Raw genomic sequence first — 23346 nt, 5'->3', positions numbered from 1 at the left:
AAATATACTGATGCTGAATTAGTTTATCATCTAGGAGGTAACTTAGATTGTGCTCGTCGTGATAATGAACTGTTAAGTTTACAGATCAAAGACCTTGAGAAGAGGTCAATGAATTAAGACTTGTGAACATTAATCAAGACAAATTAAAAGAACAAGTATCTTTTCTAGAGAATAGAGTTGACTGTTATAGAAAACTCGAACTATTCTCAAAGATAAGATCACCGGTCTTGAGACTAAGGTTAAAGCCTACTTCAATTCTTGTTCAAAGGCTAAAGAGTTCTACAGTAAGCAAGCTGTTAATCAAACATCTGGAATAGGTTATGATTACAATGCTGCTATTGGAGAATTAGGCATAAACTCCCCTCCTCATGTATGTGCTAAAGGGAGGGAAGTACCACATGTGCTTAAGGGTGTTGGTGAACCCCTCTATAAAGCATCAATTGTTGAACCATTTGATGCAACCTCTTCTGTTATTCAAGAAGAAATACATGTTGAAGATCATGCTAATGAGAAGGTTGTTTCCCGAGTCAAGTGTGTCGAAAGTTCCAGTCAAAGTTGTGAAAGCAACTGAGACTAACTCAGAAACACATGAGTTGGATAACAAAAATGTCATGTCTACCATGCATAAATTGCCTGCTGTTAATCACTCTCATAAAGCATGTGGTGTTTCTAATTGTATGTCTTGTGCTTTTAATTTGATGTATGCTTATTTTATGGTAAGCATGTTTCTAATGATAAGACTACTCCTCGTCAGCATATGAATAATAAGCATGATAGGTCTAATACTGCTAGTCCTTCTAAGGCTAGAAAGGAGACATTTGTGCCAAAGCCTAAACAGAAATTTGTTAAGGCTGTTTACAAGGTCAAATGTTCAGTCATTGAGAAATTTGAAACCATTAAAATTAAAAATGTTGTTTTGCCTGACAAAGGACAATTCTACAAGTATGTCGGGCCAACCAAGTTTGGGTTCCGAAGAAGGTCTAATCCATTTGTAGTGCAGGGCATTAAACAGGTGTAACCGGTAGTGTGGATTCTTGATAGTGGATCATCAAGACATATGACCGTAGATAGAGCCCTGCTATCAAATGTGGTTGAGAAAGCTGGCCCCCTGGTTACCTTTGGAGATAACAACAAAGGTTTATCTGAGGGATATGGCTGTTTGTAAGCTGGTAATGTTATCATTGAACTCAAACTTCTTTCTACATTAGTGATTTCTTATTTCATGTAAAATCTTTTGAAATCACTATTGTACATCATTACTCTCAAAAGATTAAATTTATAATTTTATTCATAATATATCTTAAGTACATTTTATCTCTCTAGTGCCATATATTCTGTGATACAGGTTCAGTTTCCAATGACTTTCTTTCATTGACAGTCATGAGATTGAAAACCCACAACATCTATCCCAGACTGTAAAGACAAACACAGAAAAACAAAACCAACCAACACTCTCTTACCACTAATGTAGTATGAATGAGCGTGAGGGAGATAGTACCTTAGTGCACCACATAAGGAAGGTTCTGAAGTCAACCCAGTAGCTCTGTCTCTTACATAGATGAGTAGTATTTAAACTGAGACAACTGCTAGCCCCCTACATCTTCTCAAAAAGATGTAATGGCTGGAAAGGCACAAAAAGTTACTAGATTCATTCTCTCAACAGGATGCGTCTATTGAAATTTGCCTGTCGGCCAGGGTATCCGATGTAGTGTCACCACTTCAAAAATAAAAATTCTTGATGCACAAGGAAAGGTTACACACACAAAGGATGAGTTGACGGAAACAAGAGTTTCGACCATTTTAAGGTCAGATTCGATTGTTTAAGGTTCATTAATGGACCAATTGCCTTTACAGGTGTTAGGAGAGGATACTGATCCAAAAGCCATATGTCAGTGGTCAGTGTCTACCTCCCCAGGCTTAAATCCCCTGGATACATCTGTGGATAGTGGATCTGACATAGGTGCAGATCGGCAACTTGTTGACAATGATTCAGATATTACCCGATGAGTCACAAGGAAATGTCTTCACAAACATTAGAAGGGAACTTTGATCTTTATGCTAAATTCGTTGGATCATTGTTTACCTTCCCAGAATTCAAATCTGGAACCCTAAAAGGGAAACTAGCAACTTATAGATTATGACTCAGATTTATCTGACGAGTTTAACAAGGATGGGGATTTGTGAACTCCCATTGCATCACCTGTGACCTCCTTAAGGATGGCTAAGGTGATTTTCCTTGCAGGTACAGCTGAATGTTGGAGCTATGAGAGGAATGATACACTTGTGAGAATGAGTGTAAACACGAGTGGAGAGAAGAGTGAAACACATGTGTAATAACCCCAATTTTTGAGAAATTTTGAACCCTTATGAATAGTGTTTTTGCTGAACGAGAAAACTTTTCATGCCACACTATGTAGGGGTTCTGTTATGGATATTCTGAGATTTTATTAGTACTCTATATGGTATATAAGTGTATGTAAAGATCGTCAGAATCCAATTCCGAACACTTTGATTTTTCCCGGAAATCCACTAGATACGGAAAGAATGAGAAAAGGTAACAGGATAAAAAGGATTTAAATTAAAGGATTATAGGAGAGGATCATAAAAGGAATATAATATATGGAGAAAGGTTAAGGGAACCTAAGTAATAAGATCCTGGGTATGATCCCTCAAATGATAAACGAGAACGAAAGATAAGCGAACCGTTAAAACAAATAAGTGACAAGAGACAAGCTTGTACAAGAATCCAGGGATTGTGACATCATCAAATCACAAGGTGTGGACAAGTGGGAGCATTATGACATGTGCAAGGTGACATAGGCATGACAAAAAGGAAGGAATTGTTGGATGATTGTAAACCACACAAAGTTCAAGGTTAGAAGGGTAATTAACCAAAACAAAACCAAAACAACCTAGCTAGCCAAAACAAATCAAAGCAAACACAAAATTTTTCATTCTTCAAACATTGCTCTCGGCTTTTCATCTTTTTCAAAGGAAGAAAAATCAAAATCAAGTTCCAAGCATTGTTAAATCACAAGGTAATTATCTAAGCTTCCTTGTACATAGATATGGATATGCTATAAGTTTAAGCTCCTAATTCCTTCACTAATCTCTTCCAATAAATCAAGGAAGAAGATGGTGAATAGTAACCTTCAAGAAATAACTTTAGTTTTCTGAATTTTTATGAACAGATTAAGGTTATACAAGCAAGGATCAAGGTTCTTTAGGCATTCAAAGCTCTTGTGTTGTGTTTAAAAAGCTTCAAGGAAGGTATTAATCTCTTAACCAAGCTTTGTTATTGAATGTAAGAGCATAATATGAGTATTGTAGTTCATGAGAGGCTTGATGGTTGTGTATGTAGAGATTAGTGAGTTTTGGGATGTTGTTGGATTGGTAAATGTTGTTGTTTTGATTAAAAGAACTTAAGTATGATTAAGTTAAGCTTATGCATAAGTCTAAATGATTAAATTGAATTGGTTGGGGTTGTTATGATGTGATAAGGATGGTGTTGGTTGTATGTTGGATTTGAGGTTGATTTGGGATGGTTTTGAGATGGTTTAAAATATTGGAAATCGCGTAAACATAGCCGTCGTAACGTCCGATTTTCTTTAGACTGTTTTTGTGCATAACATTAGGACCTGAGAACCCCCTGCTAAATTATGACAATTGCCATATCTAGATAGCTCATGTTACGAGCTTCGTTTTGATATGTAGTTCGTTCGATTCCGATGCACGGTTTAGGAGAAACGACCGTTTCAAGTAACGGCGTTTCGCGAACGAACTTTTCCCCTCGCCTTACTTGAAACATAGGTTAAAGACCAAAAGGGTTAATTAATGTATGAAACATTTATGGTAAGTGTGTTAGGCAGTTGGTAAGACACTCGCGAAGGAATCGCCTTAAAACTCGTAAAGGTTAAATTATTAAAAATGGTGGAGCCGAGGGTGCCCGGTGACTTAAGCAAATCAGTAAGCGCAAAACGAGCGTTAGAGTCTGAGTTGGTTAGAGTATAGATTTACAAGTGACTTTGGTTTAATTCCAACTTACTTGTTGCTTATAGGTTACCAGACTCGTCCCGAGCCATTCGTAACCCCCAGTCGCTCAGGCAAGTTTCTACCCGTTATAACTGTTGTTGTGATGAATATATGTATATGCATTATCTTGCGATAGATGCATGTTGGTTAATTAGCAAATGTCACGATATATTGAAGCATGCTGATATGGTATATATATGCATGCCTGTTTCGTATTCTTGCCATATATATCTGTTGGTTCAGTTGAAATACCTATGCTAGAGAATAGCGGTAACTTGCATATACCCTTAGTATAGAGATCCAAAGGTGAAAACATTTTCTAAAACGGGAGTCGAGGATCCCGAGTAGATTTTGTATATATATATATTTATATATATATGGTTATAGTTTTCAAAACTATTAATCGAATAAGGTTTATTCGATAACTTTATTTATTAATGTATATTATCTTGAATATTCATTCGAGGACTTATGACTCCTTTATATTATTTATTGAATATTACTTGGATATTCATTGGAGGATGTATGACTCCTTTTATTTTATTTAATGAATATTATTTATAATATTCATTCGAGATATTATGACTCCGCTTATTACTGAAATATATTCTTTATTTTATTAAAGAATAAGGTGTTAATAATCAAACTTATTTTCGATTATTCAAATAAAGATAATACTTTCATATAAGTGTATCTTTGGTTATTTAATACTCGTTTCAAGTATAAGTTTTAAAACTTCTACTTCAATTATTTTTTATAAAGATTATCTTTATGGGAATATTATTTAAATAATATATTCAGATATTTTTTAATATATCGGGACTGATTTATTTTCATTAAATCAGTTTTACTCCAAACATTCTTAAAATGTTTTCGAGTCTTCAAAATGATTTTAAAAAGTTAGAGCGGATCCCAAAACTCATTTTCCGATTTAAGATCTTCCTTTCAAAGGAGACTTGAATATTCGCTCAAAAATCTTGGGTATCCGGCTCTGTGGTGTATTTTATATTCGCAACATGGTTGCTGTTTTGAGAAAACAATTTGATTACTGCCCAATGTTCGGGAAGTAAGTCCATCTGATTGAGTCGGCATAAGCGACAGGCCGGGGTACGTATATAAAGTGTAAGTGGCTGGGTGGCAGTCCATCAACGCGTGAGTGGCCGGGTAACGGTCTAGCGCGAGGTCCTAATGCGGCCAGGGTGATGACCGGTGAGGAATTCATCCATCTACAGTAGAAAAGGTTACTTATTGGTATCTTTGCCTGATCAGCAAGATATCTGGTTTATGCCAAAATTCTTTTCCTTCCAAATTCATTGGATATTGCAACTCTGTTCATACTTTACATGACAGAGGTTTTCAGGAAATGTATGGGAGATATATATGAATATATTTATATATCGGGACTTAATGAAGTATCTCGTAACTTCATTATTTATAATGATATTCAAAGATTGAATCTATTCAAATCTTGTCTTGTAGTCTCATCTATGTGATGAACCTTTGAAACTGATTATAACTTGAATGGGGGTAGTTCAAGTAGTATTTGGGAAAGATATAAGTATTTTGGGGTATCTTGTAACTTCATCTTTTAAACTTATATCTAGTTAATGATTATCTTATGCATGACAAAGATTTTCAGAAAAACATTGAGACAAGGTTAGATATATGAGATCACCTTGCAACGATATTTTTATACAGTTATACACTGGAACTCTGTGTATATTATGCATGGAAGAGGACTTCCAAGATTTTGAAAAGTATATATGTAAATATACTGAATATTTTGCGACTTCATCGCATTAAGATATCAAACTTGGTTCATTTCTTTTGACCAAGACTTTCATGAGTACTATGAGAAGGCTCATATATTGTAAATCATTATACATATTATTTTGGTGGGCTTGCTGCTCACCCTTGCTTTATTTCTTCATCACACAACAACAGTTAGGAAAGATGGCCAGACTCCAGCAGACCCAGCGCAAGCGCGTGGGAAGCGTCCCGCGTCTTCCCGTTGATGTTGTAGCTGCTATAGCTGCAGAGGTAGATCTATTGTAGATCAGACCATCTATTTTTGAGAATCAATTATGTATAATTATAACTTGTGGCAGATAATGGCAATTAACTGTAAATTTATCAAGAAATCATTTTGGGTTGTAATAACTTTTAAATTGTGGATTCAAAGACTTGTACTTATTTAAATTTCATCTCTGAGACTATAACGGGTTGTGGTGTGTGTTAGTGTGGGGTCACAACATAAGGTTATTATTATTAATTAAGTGAAGTGATATTGTGGAAAGAAAGACCGTGACGACCCGGATCCCCGACCCCGGATCTGGGGGTGTTACAGAAATGGTATCAGAGCTAAGCGTTATAAACCTCAGAGATGATGGGACGTTAAGATAATAAGTTCATTAAGATAATAAGAACTCTTGCCAAGTTCATAGTCGGGCTACCTAACGTAGTACTGACCGTTAAAACCCTTATGGGAACCCTTATAAATATCGTGATAGGAGCGTAGTTCGTTATCGTATATGGTAGCGGGACTCCGAACCCTGAGGTTGAGGAGCAACATCGCGATGATATTTTATTACTAATTGGAGATCGGATTGTGGATCCGATAGAGTGTCCTAATGCAGGACCGGATGATGTTGATATTGAGAATTTAGCGGTTGAGGATGTTGTCCTAGAAGGGATAGTTGTTGAGGAGGATCCCATGGAGGATCCTGACAGGATTGGATAAAGGACCACTGATGAATTGATGACCATGGTTTGGTCGACTACCAGAGGTAGGATTGGCCGGTCACTACCGGAGGTTCGTTCAAGTTGTAAAGATAGTAGCCCCTTTAACGCGGCTTACTCCTAAGACTGAGAAGTTCGAATGGACAGAGAAATGCGAGAACAGCTTTCAAGAACTGAAGTAGAGGTTGGTGATGGCCCTTATGCTGGCGTTGCCGGATGGAAAAAGAGATTTTGTGAAGTATAGTGACGCTTCGCACAAGGGCTTAGGGTGCGTGCTTATGCAGCACGGTAAGGTAATCGCGTACATGTCAAGACAATTAAGGTAATATGAAATTCGATATCCCCGCTCATGAGCTTAGGCTCGTGGCAATAGTTTTACCCTAAGGATTGGAGGCACTACTTGTATGGAGAGAAGTGCGAGAATTACCTAAGCCATAAGTGCTCTAGTACATTTTCACGTAGAAAGAGCTCAACATATGCCAGAGGAGGCAGTTAGAGCTAATCAAGAATAATGATTGGGAGATTCTTTATCATTCGGGGAAAGCCAATATGGTGGCTGATGCCCTTAGTAAAAAGGAGAGACTCAAGATGATAATGTCTTTTGGAGAGTTTATAAGAGATTTTGAGAAAATGGAAATAGAAGTGAAGGTAACCGGAGCCGGTACCGAAAAGCTGTTTGAGATTGCAATACAGCCCGAATTATTGGAAAATATCATATTGTGCCAGAAAAAGTTATGAATGAAGGCAGGGAGCCAACAATTAGGTAAAAGATTAATATCGAGAAAGATGATAAGGGAATAATGAGGTATTCCTATAGAATTTGGGTTCCGAAAGTTCAAGAGCGTAAGGATGAGAACTTAGATGAGAGCCATAGTTTGAGGAATAAGATTTAGAGTAAACCCTGAACGTGATAGTCAGGGAGGTCGCCATCAAGATAGAAGGAACCCATGACATAATGGAGTGGAAAATGAGGATTTTAAATTAAAAGATGACCCCAATTATGGGGAGTAGGATGAAACATTTCATACTAAGGAAACAGAAAGTCGAGTAAGGAAAGGAGACCCGAGACGGTACTCCTATACGGCAATTCATAGACCTGTCTAAAAAGAACTTAGACTATTATCCCCAACCACCACCCTGAGGAGACAGTGCGGTGAGAAATTCTTTCAGGACCTTTAAGTCGCTAAGCTCTCAGAGTTCCATGAAACAAGCTGACCCAGCCGAGGCAAGAGCCTGACTAAAGGAAATATAGGAATTATTTGAGATTCTAAATGATTGACGAATCATAAAAGACTGTTTTTATCACTTACCCTCCTAAGAGAGAGACCACCCGCTGTTGAAAGACCAAGAAAGGCACGGAGCCAGAGGTTATGATAAACTGATTAAAGTTCAGCCAATTGTTTTCGGGAAAGTAATTCCCAAGGTTATGGAGAGAGTGTAAAAGCTTTAGAGCCAGAACAAAGGCAGACGAGTATGATGAATTGTGAATTTAAGTTGTAAAAGTTGTCAAGATTCGTTCTAAGGGCACGAATCCAGAATGACGGGATGTTGAAATCAATGCTTATGTTGTGTTGGTTCATGAAATAATGATAAGAGAAAGGAAAATAAAAAAAAAGAAAAGAAATTGAAGTGGAAAGGAATATAACGGCAATAGAGTTTGAGGTATGATAAGGGAGTTAGGTATGAGGAAACCCTAACGACTCGTAGCAATAGAAATAGAAAAGTATGCATTCGTCAGGATGAGGGTGATTCACCATAAGTTAAAATTGATGGTTGAGGGCATAAGAGATACATATAGTTATCCCCTGTAAGTTGGGAGGATTCGAGGAAACCTTGAGATAATTCGAAGGATAAATAATGAGACGCGGATAGACTAAGGGGATAAGGAAGTAAGAAATTAGGAAAAATTGGATGAAGGAAGTGACCTTCAAGAAGGTGAAATGTAAGACCGGTGGCTTGATACCCAGAAAGGGAGACGCCAGGTATGGAAGATATCCCAACATTGAGGTGACTGTTGAGATAAACAACAAAAGTAAATAAGGAATTATTAAGAAGAAGTTCACGTTGAACACGACCAATATCTTTCAGAACATCCTTGTTATCGTTACCAAATTAGGCAAGATAAGCGGATAACCGTTGTTATCTTTTGGAGGCCATATGGATTGACCTCAATTTGAATAAGGATGCTATTATGAAGTTAGGTATAGACTATCGAGGTGGGAATGATGAATATGATAATCTATCAAGGATATATGACTTGATTTATTCGTGGAAGGATGCAGGTACCTTTTTAAGGTGGAATTAAGGATAGAACATTGGTAACTTAAAATGAATCCTAGGGGACTGCATAAAGGTTGGCATGTCACCCTTAATAGGGACAGTATGAGTTTTGACAGTATGATTGGGAAAGGGTTAAGGTAACAACAACCTTTAAGAATCAGTGGAGAAATTTTGCAGAAGTATATAGACAATGGTTCTACTATTAGTAAATGGTATTGTGATATGCCCTGTATCTAGGGAATACAGGAGGAATGATTGAAGGATAACCTTAGAGGTTTTATAAGGAAAAAGGTAATATTCAAAATTCTCAAGAATAGAAATGTGGATAAAGGAAATATGACGTAATTATAATGATGCCAAGTGGGGCACGTGTTAAACCACGAGAAAGTATGGATCGAACCAGTAATGGTCGAAATTGTTCAGGGCAATTAGGACTTAAGATAAAAAAAATGTTCTAAGTATGATTGAGAGTCAGTCTTGACAGTGATTAGCCTCTAAAGAATGAGGCAATAACTTATGGAAAAATGGTGATATTTTTTTTCCCATCTGATTTTAAGGAAACCATCTTCACTCAAACAGTGATCGGAAATAAGGTAGAAAATTTATTTGGAGGTGGTTAAAATGACATTGACTGTAAGGAAATTTTACTATAGGAAAGGCCAAAGAGGTGGCCGACACTTTAAAGGTAAGTGGATAATTATAGGCGCGTGTGCCAAAAGAATACAGTGATGATGGTTAAAAATGTGAAGGTTGAATTATGGTTTGGAAGATTGACATTCCTTCTGATGATTGTGCAATACCCAACCGTAATAGTAGTTGGTAAAGGTTTAATTCGTGTAATCGCCATGAACGGGCTATCTATCTTAGAAGGTCCTATCTTGAGATAAGCCAGGACCATGTTTCAAAAAGGACTAGATGAACCCTTGAGTTAATTCTTCTATTTAGGGCGTATGATTAAGAATGGTATTAACCTGCTATCGTTGCTTTGATTGAAACTCTTCTGCACTTTTATCTGCTTCATGTCATGTATGTATGTCAGGATCAGGAGTGTTCTTCATGAATCAGGAATGGTGATTATGTTACCTCCTTAGAAGGATTTGATACGAGATGTATGGACTCTGTATGGTTAGCTATTAAGACTTCAGGGAAAATGAATGACTACAGTGGGTCAGTGGTGGACCATAGTAAGGCAGCAATGATTCTGCGAGTAGTGAGCTGATTACAACCATGAGAGTTGTATTGGAATGGGTGTTGAGATTGAGTACCACTAATCGGGTCGTGGTAGTGTATAAGTTATCATTGATAGACTAATTAAGTAGAGTATCTACCTGGTGAATAATTATTCTTTCTTATCAATAGAGAGTCGTATTATTATACGAGGAAGGTTGCGGTGCGAGCATAGAATCCTAGTAACGGTGATATATAGAATGAGATCCCAGATTCGATTTTCGATGTCGAGGGAGTTTCAAAGGTGATTATGTATAAGCTCGAGGAAGAGCATGGGTCCATAGAATGATGGACGGGATAGCGAAAATATTTAGGCACGTGAAATGCGATGCTATAATACTTGATGTTGATATAAATACCTATATGTTTTGTTCTTCTATGACAAACCTCTATAGTTCAGAGGTAGGTTCCAAGCCAGATATTTTGTGGCAGTATATTTTTTTTTCATATATACAATTCTCTTCAATTCGTTCTTTTCTCTTCTTTTCATTTCATGTAAGCTGAGAAGAACAACCCTTCCAGAAAGGGGAGGTATTGCCGAATGACTATCTATATGTGTGATAGAAGCCTAGTAGGATACCAGCTATTGTTTAATTGCTTGTCAAGTACTAAAGGCTGGCCACCTTCTGTACTAACTAAGCGATATAACAAGTGTTCATGATCATAGTGATCTCTCAACAAATTCCTTTACTTCTATATGAAGGATTAAGCTTCCAAAGATAGAAGCAGCTGAAAAAGGAGTAGTAAAGTTATGGTGGTATTCAGAATGGAAACACGTTCATGATACTAAGGTTGACGTGGTTATTAAAAGGTTATAGAACACTAACGAGCAAAAGTGTAACCAGTATAATATTATGTACGGAAGATAGTAACGACTACGAACTGGAAAAGGATGGGTAGTGAGAAGCAAAAGATATAATGCTAGAAGCTATGATGAGAGCCGGTGCAATAGACTTGAAAGAATTTGGAATGATCACTTAACGCAGATTAAGTTATCTCACGATAATCGATCGTATGTTAGTATCGAGGTATCGCCTTATGAGATCCTTGAGGGAAGACAATGTCGATCTCCCTTATGTTAGGATTAAGTTGTAGAGCGCAAGATGCTCGGACCCGCAGTTGTCCAAAGGACCAGGGATATAATAGATCTAATCAGAGGACGGCAGGTAGTAGCCCAAGATGGACATGATAAATATGTTGATTTGACACGAAAGGACAAAGAATAGGAAGTAGGGGACCTAGTGTTGTTATAGGTATTCCCTTGGAAAGAAAGGATGAGGTTCGGAAAGAAATGAAAGCTAAGTCCACGAATTGTTGGACCCTTGGATATATTAAGACATATTGGGAAGTTATCATATGAGCTAGCCCTAACCCCGAACATGTAACAAGTTCGTAACGTGTTTCACGTATCAATGTTAAGGAAGTGTAATTCAGATGTCAGATAAATAGGGGCATATGAGCGCATAGACATGCAACCCGACGTAACCTATATGGAGCAACCAGGAAGGGTTATAGAGTGAAAAGGAACAAATGCTTAGGGGAAGGATTATCAAACTAGGCAGAGTTTGGTGGCAGGACCACAATGTGGGAAAATTGACTTGAGAGTTAGAAAGTGCAATATTAAGAAGGTATCCCTATTCATTTCTATCTGATTCCGGGACGGAATCCTTTTAAGGAGGGGAGACTGTAATAACCCCAATTTTTGAGAAATTTTGAAACCCTTATGAATAGTGTTTTTGCTGAACGAGAAAACTTTTCATGCCACACTATGTAGGGGTTCTGTTATGGATATTCTGAGATTTTATTAGTACTCTATATGGTATATAAGTGTATGTAAAGATCGTCAGAATCCAATTCCGAACACTTTGATTTTTCCCGGAAATCCACTAGATACGGAAAGAATTGAGAAAAAGGTAACAGGATAAAAAGGATTTAAATTAAAGGATTATAGGAGAGGATCATAAAAGGAATATAATATATTGAGAAAGGTTAAGGGAACCTAAGTAATAAGATCCCGGGTATAATCCCTCAAACGATAAACGAGAACGAAAGATAAGCGAACCGTAAAACAAATAAGTGACCAAGAGACAAGCTTGTACAAGAAGCCAGGGATTGTGACATCGTCAAACCACAAGGTGTGGACAAGTGGGAGCATTATGACATGTGCAAGGTGACATAGGCATGACAAAAAAGGAAGGAATTGTTGGATGATTGTAAACCACACAAAGTTCAAGGTTAGAAGGGTAATTAACCAAAAACAAAACCAAAACAACCTAGCTAGCCAAAACAAATCAAAGCAAACACAAAATTTTTCATTCTTCAAACATTGCTCTCGGCTTTTCATCTTTTTCAAAGGAAGAAAAATCAAAAATCAAGTTCCAAGCATTGTTAAATCACAAGGTAATTATCTAAGCTTCCTTGTACATAGATATGGATATGCTATAAGTTTAAGCTCCTAATTCCTTCACAATCTCTTCCAATAAATCAAGGAAGAAGATGGTGAATAGTAACCTTCAAGAAATAACTTTAGTTTTCTTGAATTTTTATGAAAGATTAAGGTTATACAAGCAAGGATCAAGGTTCTTTAGGCATTCAAAGCTCTTGTGTTGTGTTAAAAAGCTTCAAGGAAGGTATAATCTCTTAACCAAGCTTTGTTATTGAATTTTAAGAGCATAATATGAGTATTGTAGTTCATGAGAGGCTTGATGGTTGTGTATGTAGAGATTAGTGAGTTTTGGGATGTTGTTGGATTGGTAAATGTTGTTGTTTTGATTAAAAGAACTTAAGTATGATTAAAGTTAAGCTTATGCATAAGTATGAATGATTAAATTGAATTGGTTGGGGTTGTTATGATGTGATAAGGATGTATGTTGGTTGTATGTTGGATTTGAGGTTGATTTGGGATGGTTTTGAATGGTTTAAAATATTGGAAATCGCGTAAACATAGCCGTCGTAACGTCCGATTTTCTTTAGACTGTTTTTGTGCATAACATTAGGACCCGAGAACCCCCTGCTAAATTATGACAATTACCATGTCTAGATAGCTCATGTTACGAGCTTCGTTTTGATATGTAGTTCGTTCGATTCCGATGCACGGTTTAGGAGAAACGACCGTTTCAAGTAACGGCGTTTCGCGAATGAAACTTTTCCCCTCGCCTTACTTTGAAACATAGGTTAAAGACCAAAAAGGGTTAATTAATGTATGAAACATTTATGGTAAGTGTGTTAGGCAGTTGGTAAGACACTCGCGAAGGAATCGCCTTAAAACTCGTAAAGGTTAAATTATTAAAAATGGTGGAGCCGAGGGTGCCCGGGTGACTTAAGCAAATCAGTAAGCGCAAAACGAGCGTTAGAGTCTGAGTTGGTTAGAGTATAGATTTACAAGTGACTTTGGTTTAATTCCAACTTACTTGTTGCTTATAGGTTACCAGACTCGTCCCGAGCCATTCGTAACCCCCAGTCGCTCAGGCAAGTTTTCTACCCGTTATAACTGTTGTTGTGATGAATATATGTATATGCATTATCTTGCGATAGATGCATGTTGGTTAATTAGCAAATGTTGCGATATATTGAAGCATGCTGATATGGTATATATATGCATGCCTGTTTCGTATTCTTGCCATATATATCTGTTGGTTCAGTTGAAAATACCTATGCTAGAGAATAGCGGTAACTTGCATATACCCTTAGTATAGGGACCCAAAGGTGAAAAACATTTTCTAAAACGGGAGTCGAGGATCCCGAGTAGATTTTGTATATATATATATTTATATATATATGGTTATAGTTTTCAAAACTATTAATCGAATAAGGTTTATTCGATAACTTTATTTATTAATGTATATTATCTTGAATATTCATTCGAGGACTTATGACTCCTTTATATTATTTATTGAATATTACTTGGATATTCATTGGAGGATGTATGACTCCGTTTATTTTATTTAATGAATATTATTTATAATATTCATTCGAGGTATTATGACTCCGCTTATTACTGAAATATATTCTTTATTTTATTAAAGAATAAGATGTTAATAATCAAACTTATTTTCGATTATTCAAATAAAGATAATACTTTCATATAAGTGTATCTTTGGTTATTTAAACTCGTTTCAAGTATAAGTTTTAAAACTTCTACTTCAATTATTTTTTATAAAGATTATCTTTATGGGAATATTATTTAAATAATAATATTCAGATATTTTCTAATATATCGGGACTGATTTATTCCATTAAATCAGCTTTACTCCAAACATTCTTAAAAATGTTTTCGAGTCTTCAAAATGATTTTAAAAAGTTAGAGCGGATCCCAAAACTCGTTTTCCGATTTAAGATCTTCCTTTCGAAGGAGACTTGAATATTCGCTCAAAAATCTTGGGGATCTGGCTCTGTGGTGTATTTTATATTCGCAACATGGTTGCTGTTTTGAGAAAACAATTTGATTACTTGCCCAATGTTCGGGAAGTAAGTCCATCTGATTGAGTCGGCATAAGCGACAGGCCGGGGTACGGTATATAAAGTGTAAGTGGCTGGGTGGCAGTCCATCAACGCGTGAGTGGCCGGGTAACGGTCTAGCGCGAGGTCCTAATGTGGCCAGGGTGATGACCGGTGAGGAATTCATCCATCTACAGTAGAAAAGGTTACTTATTGGTATCTTTTCCTGATCAGCAAGATATCTGGTTTATGCCAAAATTCTTTTCCTTCCAAATTCATTGGATATTGCAACTCTGTTCATACTTTACATGACAGAGGTTTTCAGGAAATGTATGGGAGATATATATGAATATATTTATATATCGGGACATAATGAAGTATCTCGTAACTTCATTATTCATAATGATATTCAAAGATTGAATCTATTCAAATCTTGTCTTGTAGTCTCATCTATGTGATGAACCTTTGAAACTGATTATAACTTGAACGGGGGTAGTTCAAGTAGTATTTGGGAAAGATATAAGTATTTTGGGGTATCTTGTAACTTCATCTTTTAAACTTATATCTAGTTAATGATTATCTTATGCATGACAAAGATTTTCAGAAAAACGTTGAGACAAGGTTAGATATATGAAATCACCTTGCAACGATATTTTTATACAGTTATACACTGGAACTCTGTGTATATTATGCATGGAAGAGGACTTCCAAGATTTTGAAAAGTATATATGTATATATACTGAATATTTTGCGACTTCATCGCATTAAGATATCAAACTTGGTTCATTTCTTTTGACCAAGACTTTCATGAGTACTATGAGAAGGCTCATATATTGTAAATCATTATACATATTATTTTGGTGGGCTTGCTGCTCACCCTTGCTTTATTTCTTCATCACACAACAACAGTTAGGAAAGATGGCCAGACTCCAGTAGACCCAGCACAAGCGCGTGGGAAGCGTCCCGCGTCTTCCCGTTGATGTTGTAGCTGCTATAGCTGCAGAGGTAGATCTATTGTAGATCAGACCATCTACTTTTGAGAATCAATTAGGTATAATTATAACTTGTGGCAGATAATGGCAATTAACTGTAAATTTATCAAGAAATCATTTTGGGTTGTAATAACTTTTAAATTGTGGATTCAAAGACTTGTACTTATTTAAATTTCATCTCTGAGACTATAACGGGTTGTGGTGTGTGTTAGTGTGGGGTCACAGCATAAGGTTATTATTATTAATTAAGTGAAGTGATATTGTGGAAAGAAAGACCGTGACGACCCGGATCCCCGACCCCGGATCTGGGGGTGTTACAGTTCATCAGCGGGAGAGTCCATGAGAAAAGTTCAGCATCTCTTATGAGTATTGTGCAGGGAGCTAAGGAATCCTTGAGAGATTAGCTGAATCGTTTCACAAAGGAGGCTTTAAAAGTCCCGGACCTTGATGATAAGGTAGCCATGATAGCACTGCAACAAGGAACTAGGGATGAGTTTTTCAAGATGTCCTTGGCCAAACGTCGCCCTGAAAGCATGTTGCAGCTCCAAGAGAGGGCAGAGAAGTATATCAAGGTTGAAGAAAGTATGAGGAAGACCGTAGTAAGTAATGAGCCCAATGGAAACAAGAAGCGGAAAACTGATTTAGAATATATTGCTAAGGACAAGTATCCTAGAACCGAACAAAATTCTGATTCAACCCCCAAGAAGGGAGGACCTGGGCAAAAGTTCACTGAATATGCTAAGATGAATGCTCCTAGAAGCCAGATTTTGATGGAGATTGAGAAAGATAGAGATATTCGCTGGAACACCCCCAAATCCGGGGTCGGGGATCCGGGTTGTCACGAGTTCCATTTCCCTTAATAACACCCAATCTTAATAAATAATCAACTACTCTGTACTGTGACCCCACAATAAACACACACACCGCAAGTTATAGTCTCAGAGATGAATACCCAAAAAATAACACAAGTCATTTTATTCCACAATTATAAGCCATTACACCTCAAAAGGGTTTCTGAATAAATTTACATTTCTTTGCCATTATTACAATTCATAAATATACATAATCTGGTACATCAAAAGTTGAAATCGTAGCCTATTGGTAGTTCCTACCTCAGCTACAGCGACATCAACGCCTATAGGAAACTGCAGAACGTTTTCCTATCCGCTCGCGAATTGGGAGCTTGGTCATGTTCATCTTGTCTATCTGATGTTGTGTGATGAAAGAAGAAAGCAAGGGTGAGCAACAAGCCCACCGAAATAGTATGTATAATAATTTACAATATATGAGCATTCTCATAGTACTCAAGAAAGTCTTGGTCAAGAAGAAATGAACCAAGTTGATATCTTACCGCGACCAAGTCGCAAAATATTCAGTATATATGTACATATATACTTTTCACAATCTTTGAAATCCTCTGTCATGTATAATATACACAGAGTTCCCGTTTATAACTGTATAAAATATCGTTGCAAGGTGATCTCATATATCTAACCTTGTCTCAACATTTTTCCGAAAATCTTTGACATGCACAAGATAATCATTTACTAGATACAAGTTTAAAAGATGAAGTTACAAGATACTCCAATATACTTATATCCGAATACTACTTGAACTACCTCCGTTCAAGTTATAATCAGTTTCAAAAGTTCATCACCCAGATGAGACTACAAGATAAGACTTGAATAGATTCAATCCTTGAAATATCATTATAAATAATGAAGTTACGAGATACTTCATTAAGTCCCGATATATATATACACCTATATATATATACATTTCATACACTCCTTGAAAACCTCTGTTATGAAAATTATAAACAGAGTTGCAATATCCAATGAATTTTGGAAAGGAGAAAACCTTGGCATAAACCTGATATCTTGCTGATCAGGCAAAGATACCAATAAGTAACCTTTTCTACTGTAGATGGATGAATTCCTCGCCGGTCATCACCCTGGCCGCATTCGGACCTCGCGCTAGACCGTTACCCGGCCACTCACACGTGGATGGACTGTCACCCAGCCTCTTACACCTTCATAGACCGTACCCCGGCCTGTCGCTTATGCCGACTCAATTAGATGGACTTACTTCCCGAACATTGGGCAAGTAATCAAATGGTTTTCTCAAAACAGCAACCACGTTGCGAATATAAAATACACCACATAGCCGGATCCCTCGAATTTTTTTGAGCGAGTATTCAAGTCCCCTTCGAAAGGGAGATCTTAAATTTGAAAACGAGTTTTGAGATCCGCTTTAACTTTTAAAATCATTTTGAAGACTCGAAAACATTTTTAAGAATGTTTGGAGTAATGCTGATTTAATGAAATAAATCAGTCCCAATATATTAGAAAATATCTGAATATTATTAAATAATATTCCCATAAGGATAATCTCTATATAAATAACTTGAAGTAGAAGTTGTAAAACTTATACTTGAAATGAGTATTAAATAACCAAAGATATACATATACGAAAGTACTATCTTTATTTGAATAATCAAAAATAAGTTTGATTATCGACACCTTATTCTTTAATAAAATAAAGAATATATTTCAGTAAATAATCGGAGTCATAGGTCCTCAAATGAATATTTAAATAATATTCAATAAATAATATAAAGTGAGTCATAAGTCCTCGAATGAATATTCAAGTAATATTCATTAAATAATATAAAGTGAGTCATAAGTCCTCGAATGAATATTCAAGTAATATTCATTAAATAATATAAAGTTATCGAATAAAACTTATTCGATTAATAGTTTTGAAAACTATATTAATATATTAATATATATAAATATATATATATAATATACTCGGGAACATCGACTCCCGGTTTTAGCAAATGTTCACCTTTGGGTCCCCTATACTAAGGGTATACGCAACTACTGCTTATCTCTAGCATAGGTATTATGCAACTAATAAGCATTTGAACCAACAGATATATAAATCAAGAATACGAAACATGCATGCATATATACCATATCACATGCTCCAATATATCGCAAGAATTTGCTAATAACAAATATGCATTTATCACAAGATTATGCATATACACATATACATCACAACAACAGTTATACGGGTAGAAAACTTGCCTGAGTGCTCCCGGATAGACTTAAGCTTAGAGTGGGTCCGATAACCTAAAAACAACAACATAAGTCGGAATTAAACCCCGGTCGCTTAAAAAACTAGACTTTAACCATTTAGAGTCCTAACGCTTGCTTTTGCGCTTAACGATTCACTTACGTCGCTCGAGTACCCTCGGCTCCACCATTTTTAATAAATTAACCATTAAAAATTTTAAGGCGATTCTTTCGCGAGTACCTTACCAACTGCCTAATCCACTTAACATAATTGTTTCATACTCCAATTAGGCCTTTAAGGTCTTTAACCAAGGTTTCAAAGTAAGGCGAGGGGAAATCTTTCGTTCGCGAAACGCCGTTACTTAAAACGGTCGTTTCTCCTAAACCGTACATCGGAATCAAACGAACCACATATCAAAACGAAGCTCATAACATGAACTATCTAAACATGGCAATGGTCAAAACCTAGCAGTGAGTTCACGGGTCCTAATGTTAAGAGCAAAAACAGTCTAAAGTAAATCGGGCATTACGACGGCTATGTTTACGCGATTTCCCAAATTTATACCATTCCAAATCAACCACCAATCAACCCCAATTCATTCATACAACCAAAATCCATCCATACTATACTAAAACAGCCCCAACACCTCAAGTTCTCCAATTTATGTTATTCTCAAACATGAATTTAAAACTATACTTAAGTCCTTTAACTAATCAATAAGATTTCAACATCCAATTTACTACAACTCCAACCCAAACTCTAAACATGCAAGCATCAAGCTACTCTTTTACCATAACAATCAAAAATCCTAATATACAAAGTAAAGCTAGGGTTTGGAGATGTTATACCTTCCTTGAAGTGATGTGAGTAGCTAGGAAGCCTTAAGAAGCCTTGAGATGTCTTAGGGATGCTTGGATCTTAAAGGAAAAACAAGAAAAATCAAGTTAAAAATCTTGAAATCACTATTCATTATCTTCTTCATTGATTTCTTGGAAGAGATTGTGAATGATTTTGGAGCTCAAACTTATAGGATAGCTATATCTATGCATAAGGAGTACTAGATAATTACCTTACTAATTAAGGAAGCTTGGAACTTGAACTTTGAAATTTCTTCTTCTTGAAATGAAGAAAAGCCGAGAGCAAATGTTGAAGAAGAAAGGAAATGACTTTTGTGTTTGTGATTTGTTTAGCTTAACTTGGTTGCTTTTGATTTGATTTTGGTTAATTACCTTATTAACCTTGAAAATTGTGTGGTTAAAAACCAACCACACCTCCCCCCCCCTATGTCATGCTTATGTCACCTTTGCTATGTCATCACCCCTTACTTGCCCTCTTCTTATTGGTTTGATGACCTCATCATCCCTAACCTCCTTGATTAACTCCTAATTGTTTGCCTAATGATCACTGATCTGTTATACGGTTCGCTTAACTTTCGTTCTCGTTTCTCGTTTCTCGTTTGAGGGATCATACCTGGGATCTTATTACTTGGGTTTCCTTAACCTTTCTCAATACATTATAATCCTTTTATGATCCTCTCTTATAATCCTTTAATTTAAATCCTTTTTATCCTGTTACCTTATACTCAATCTTTCCGTATCTAGTGGATTTCCAGGAAAAATCAAAGTGTTCGGAATTAGATTCTGACGATCTTTACATACACTTATATACCATATAGAGTACTAATAAAATCTCAGAATATCAATAACAGAACCCCTACATAGTGTGGCATGAAAAGTTTTCTCATTCAGCATAATCAGCAAAAACACTATTCATAAGGGTTACAAAAAAAAGTTCAAAATTTTGGGGTTATTACAGTCTCCCCTCCTTAAAAGGATTCCGTCCCGGAATCAGATAAAAAATGAATAGGGATGCTCTCTTAGCATTGCACTTTCGAACTCTCAAGTAAATTTTCCAACATTGTGGTTCTACCATCAAACTCTGACTAGTTTGTTAACTCTTCTCCTAAGCACTTGTTCCTTTTCAATCTATAACCTTTTCTGTTTGCTCCATATAGGTTACGGCTGGTTGCATGTCTATGCGCTCATATGCCCCTATTTGTCTGGCATCCGAATTACACTTCCTTAACATTGATATGTGGAACATGTTATGAACTTGCTACATGTTCGGGGGTAGGGCTAGCTCATATGCTAATTTCCCAATACGTCTTAATATATCCAAGGGTCCAACAATTCATGGGCTTAGCTTTCCTTTCTTTCCGAACCTTATCCATCCTTTCTAAGGGAATACCTATAACAGCACTAGGTCCCCTACTTCCTATTCTTTGTCCTTTTGTGTCAAATCAACATACTTCGTGTGCCCATCTTGGGCTACTACCAGCCGTCCTCTGATTAAATCTATTATATCCTTGGTCCTTTGGACTACTGCGGGTCCGAGCATCTTGCGCTCTACAACTTCATCCTAACATAAGGGAGATCGACATTGTCTTCCCTCAAGGATCTCATAAGGCGACCTCTCGATAATGACATATGATCTATTGTCGTAAGAAAACTCAATCCGTGTTAAGTGATCATTCTAATTTCTTTCAAGTCTATTGCACAGACTCTCATTATAGCTTTTAGCATTAGAGCTTTTGCTTCTCAATACCCATTCTTTTCCAGTTCGTAATCGCTACTACCTTTCGTTCCTAATATTATACTGGTTATACTTTTGCTCGTTAGCGTTCTATAACCTTTTAATAACCACGTCAACCTTAGTATCACGAATTTGTTTCCATCCCGAATACCACAACTTTACTACTCCTTTTTCAGCTGTTTCTATTTCCCAAAGTTTAATCAATCATATAGAAGTAAAGGAATTTGTTGAGAGATCACTATGATCATGAACACTTGTTATATCGCATAGTTAGTACAGAAGGTGGCCAGCCTTTAGTACTTGACAAGCAATTAAACAATAGATGGTATCCTACTAGGCTTCTATCACACAGATAGATAGTCATTCGGCAATACCTCCCCTTCTGGAAGGGTTGTTCTTTTCAGCTTACATGAAATGAAAAGAAGAGAAAAGAACAAACTGAAGAGAATTGTATATTCACAAAAAAAAAATTATTGCCATAAAATATCTGGCTTGGAACCTACCTCTGAACTATAGAGGTTTGTCATAGGAGAACAAAATATATATGTATTTATATCAACATCAAGTATTATAGCATCGTATTTCACATGCCTAAATATCTTTCCTATTCCGTCCATCATTCTATGGACCCATGCTCTTCCTCGAGCTTATACACAATCACCTTTGAAACTCCCTCGATATCGAAAATCGAATCTGGGATCTCATTCTAGACATCATCGTTACTAGAATTCTATGCTTGCACCGCAACCTTCCTCATATAGTAATACGACTCTCTTTTCATAAGAGGGAATAAATATTCAATAGGTAGATACTCTACTTAATTAGTCTATCAATGATAACTTATACACTACCACGACCCGATTAGTGGTACTCAATCTCAACATCCATTCCAATACAACTCTCACGGTTGTAATCAGCTCATTACTCGCAGAATCATTGCTGCATTACTATGGTCCACCACTGACCTACTATCGTCATTCACTTTCCATGAAATCTTAATATCTAACCATACGGAGTCCATACATGTCGTATAGAATACTTCTAAGGAATTAACATAATCACCAATCATAATTCATGAAGAACACTCCAAACTCTGACGTACTTTCATGACATGAAGTAGATAAAATTGCAGAAGAGTTTCAGTCAAAGCAACGATAACAGGTTAATACCATTCTTAATCGTATGCCTTAAATAGAAGACTTAACTCAAGGGTTCGTCTAGTCCTTTTTGAAACATGGTCCTGGCTTATCTCAAGATAGTATCTTCTGAGATAGATAGCCCGCTCATGGCGATTATACGAATTAAACCTTTACCAAACTACTATTACAGTTGGGTATTGCACAGTCATCAGAAGGAATGTCAATCTTTCAAATCATAATACAATCTTCACGGCTTTAACCATTATCATTGTATTCTTCTGGCATGAGCGCCGATAATTATCCTCTTACCTTTAAAGTGTCGGCCACCTCTTTGGCCTTTCCTGATAGTAAAATTTCCTTACAGTCAATGTCATTTTAACCACCTCCAAATAAATTTTCTACCTCATTTCAATCACAGCTTATGTGAAGATGCTCTTCCTTAAGCTTTGGTGAGAAAAAAATATATATATTACCATTTTTCCATAAGTTATTGCCTCTGTCTTTTAGAGGTTAACATTACCACGACTGACTCTCGATCATACTTAGGAAGTCTCTTATCTTGGGTCCTTCTTGTTTTCACCAATCTTGACCCTCATTGGGTCGATCTATACTTTCTTATGGTTCAACACGTGCCCCACCTGGCATTATTATAATTACGTCATATTTCCTTTATCAAAATTTCTATTCTTGAGAACTTTGAATATTACCTTTTCTCCTTGTAAGACCTCTAAGGTTATCCTTGAATTGTTCCTCCTGTATTCCCTAGATACAGGGCATATCAAAATACCATTTACTAATACTAGAACCATTGTCTATATACTTTT

The sequence above is a fragment of the Apium graveolens genome, chromosome 4 (assembly GCF_009905375.1).
Source record: "Apium graveolens cultivar Ventura chromosome 4, ASM990537v1, whole genome shotgun sequence".
Classification (NCBI taxonomy): Eukaryota; Viridiplantae; Streptophyta; class Magnoliopsida; order Apiales; family Apiaceae; genus Apium; species Apium graveolens.
Note: the sequence above shows the minus strand (reverse complement) of the source record.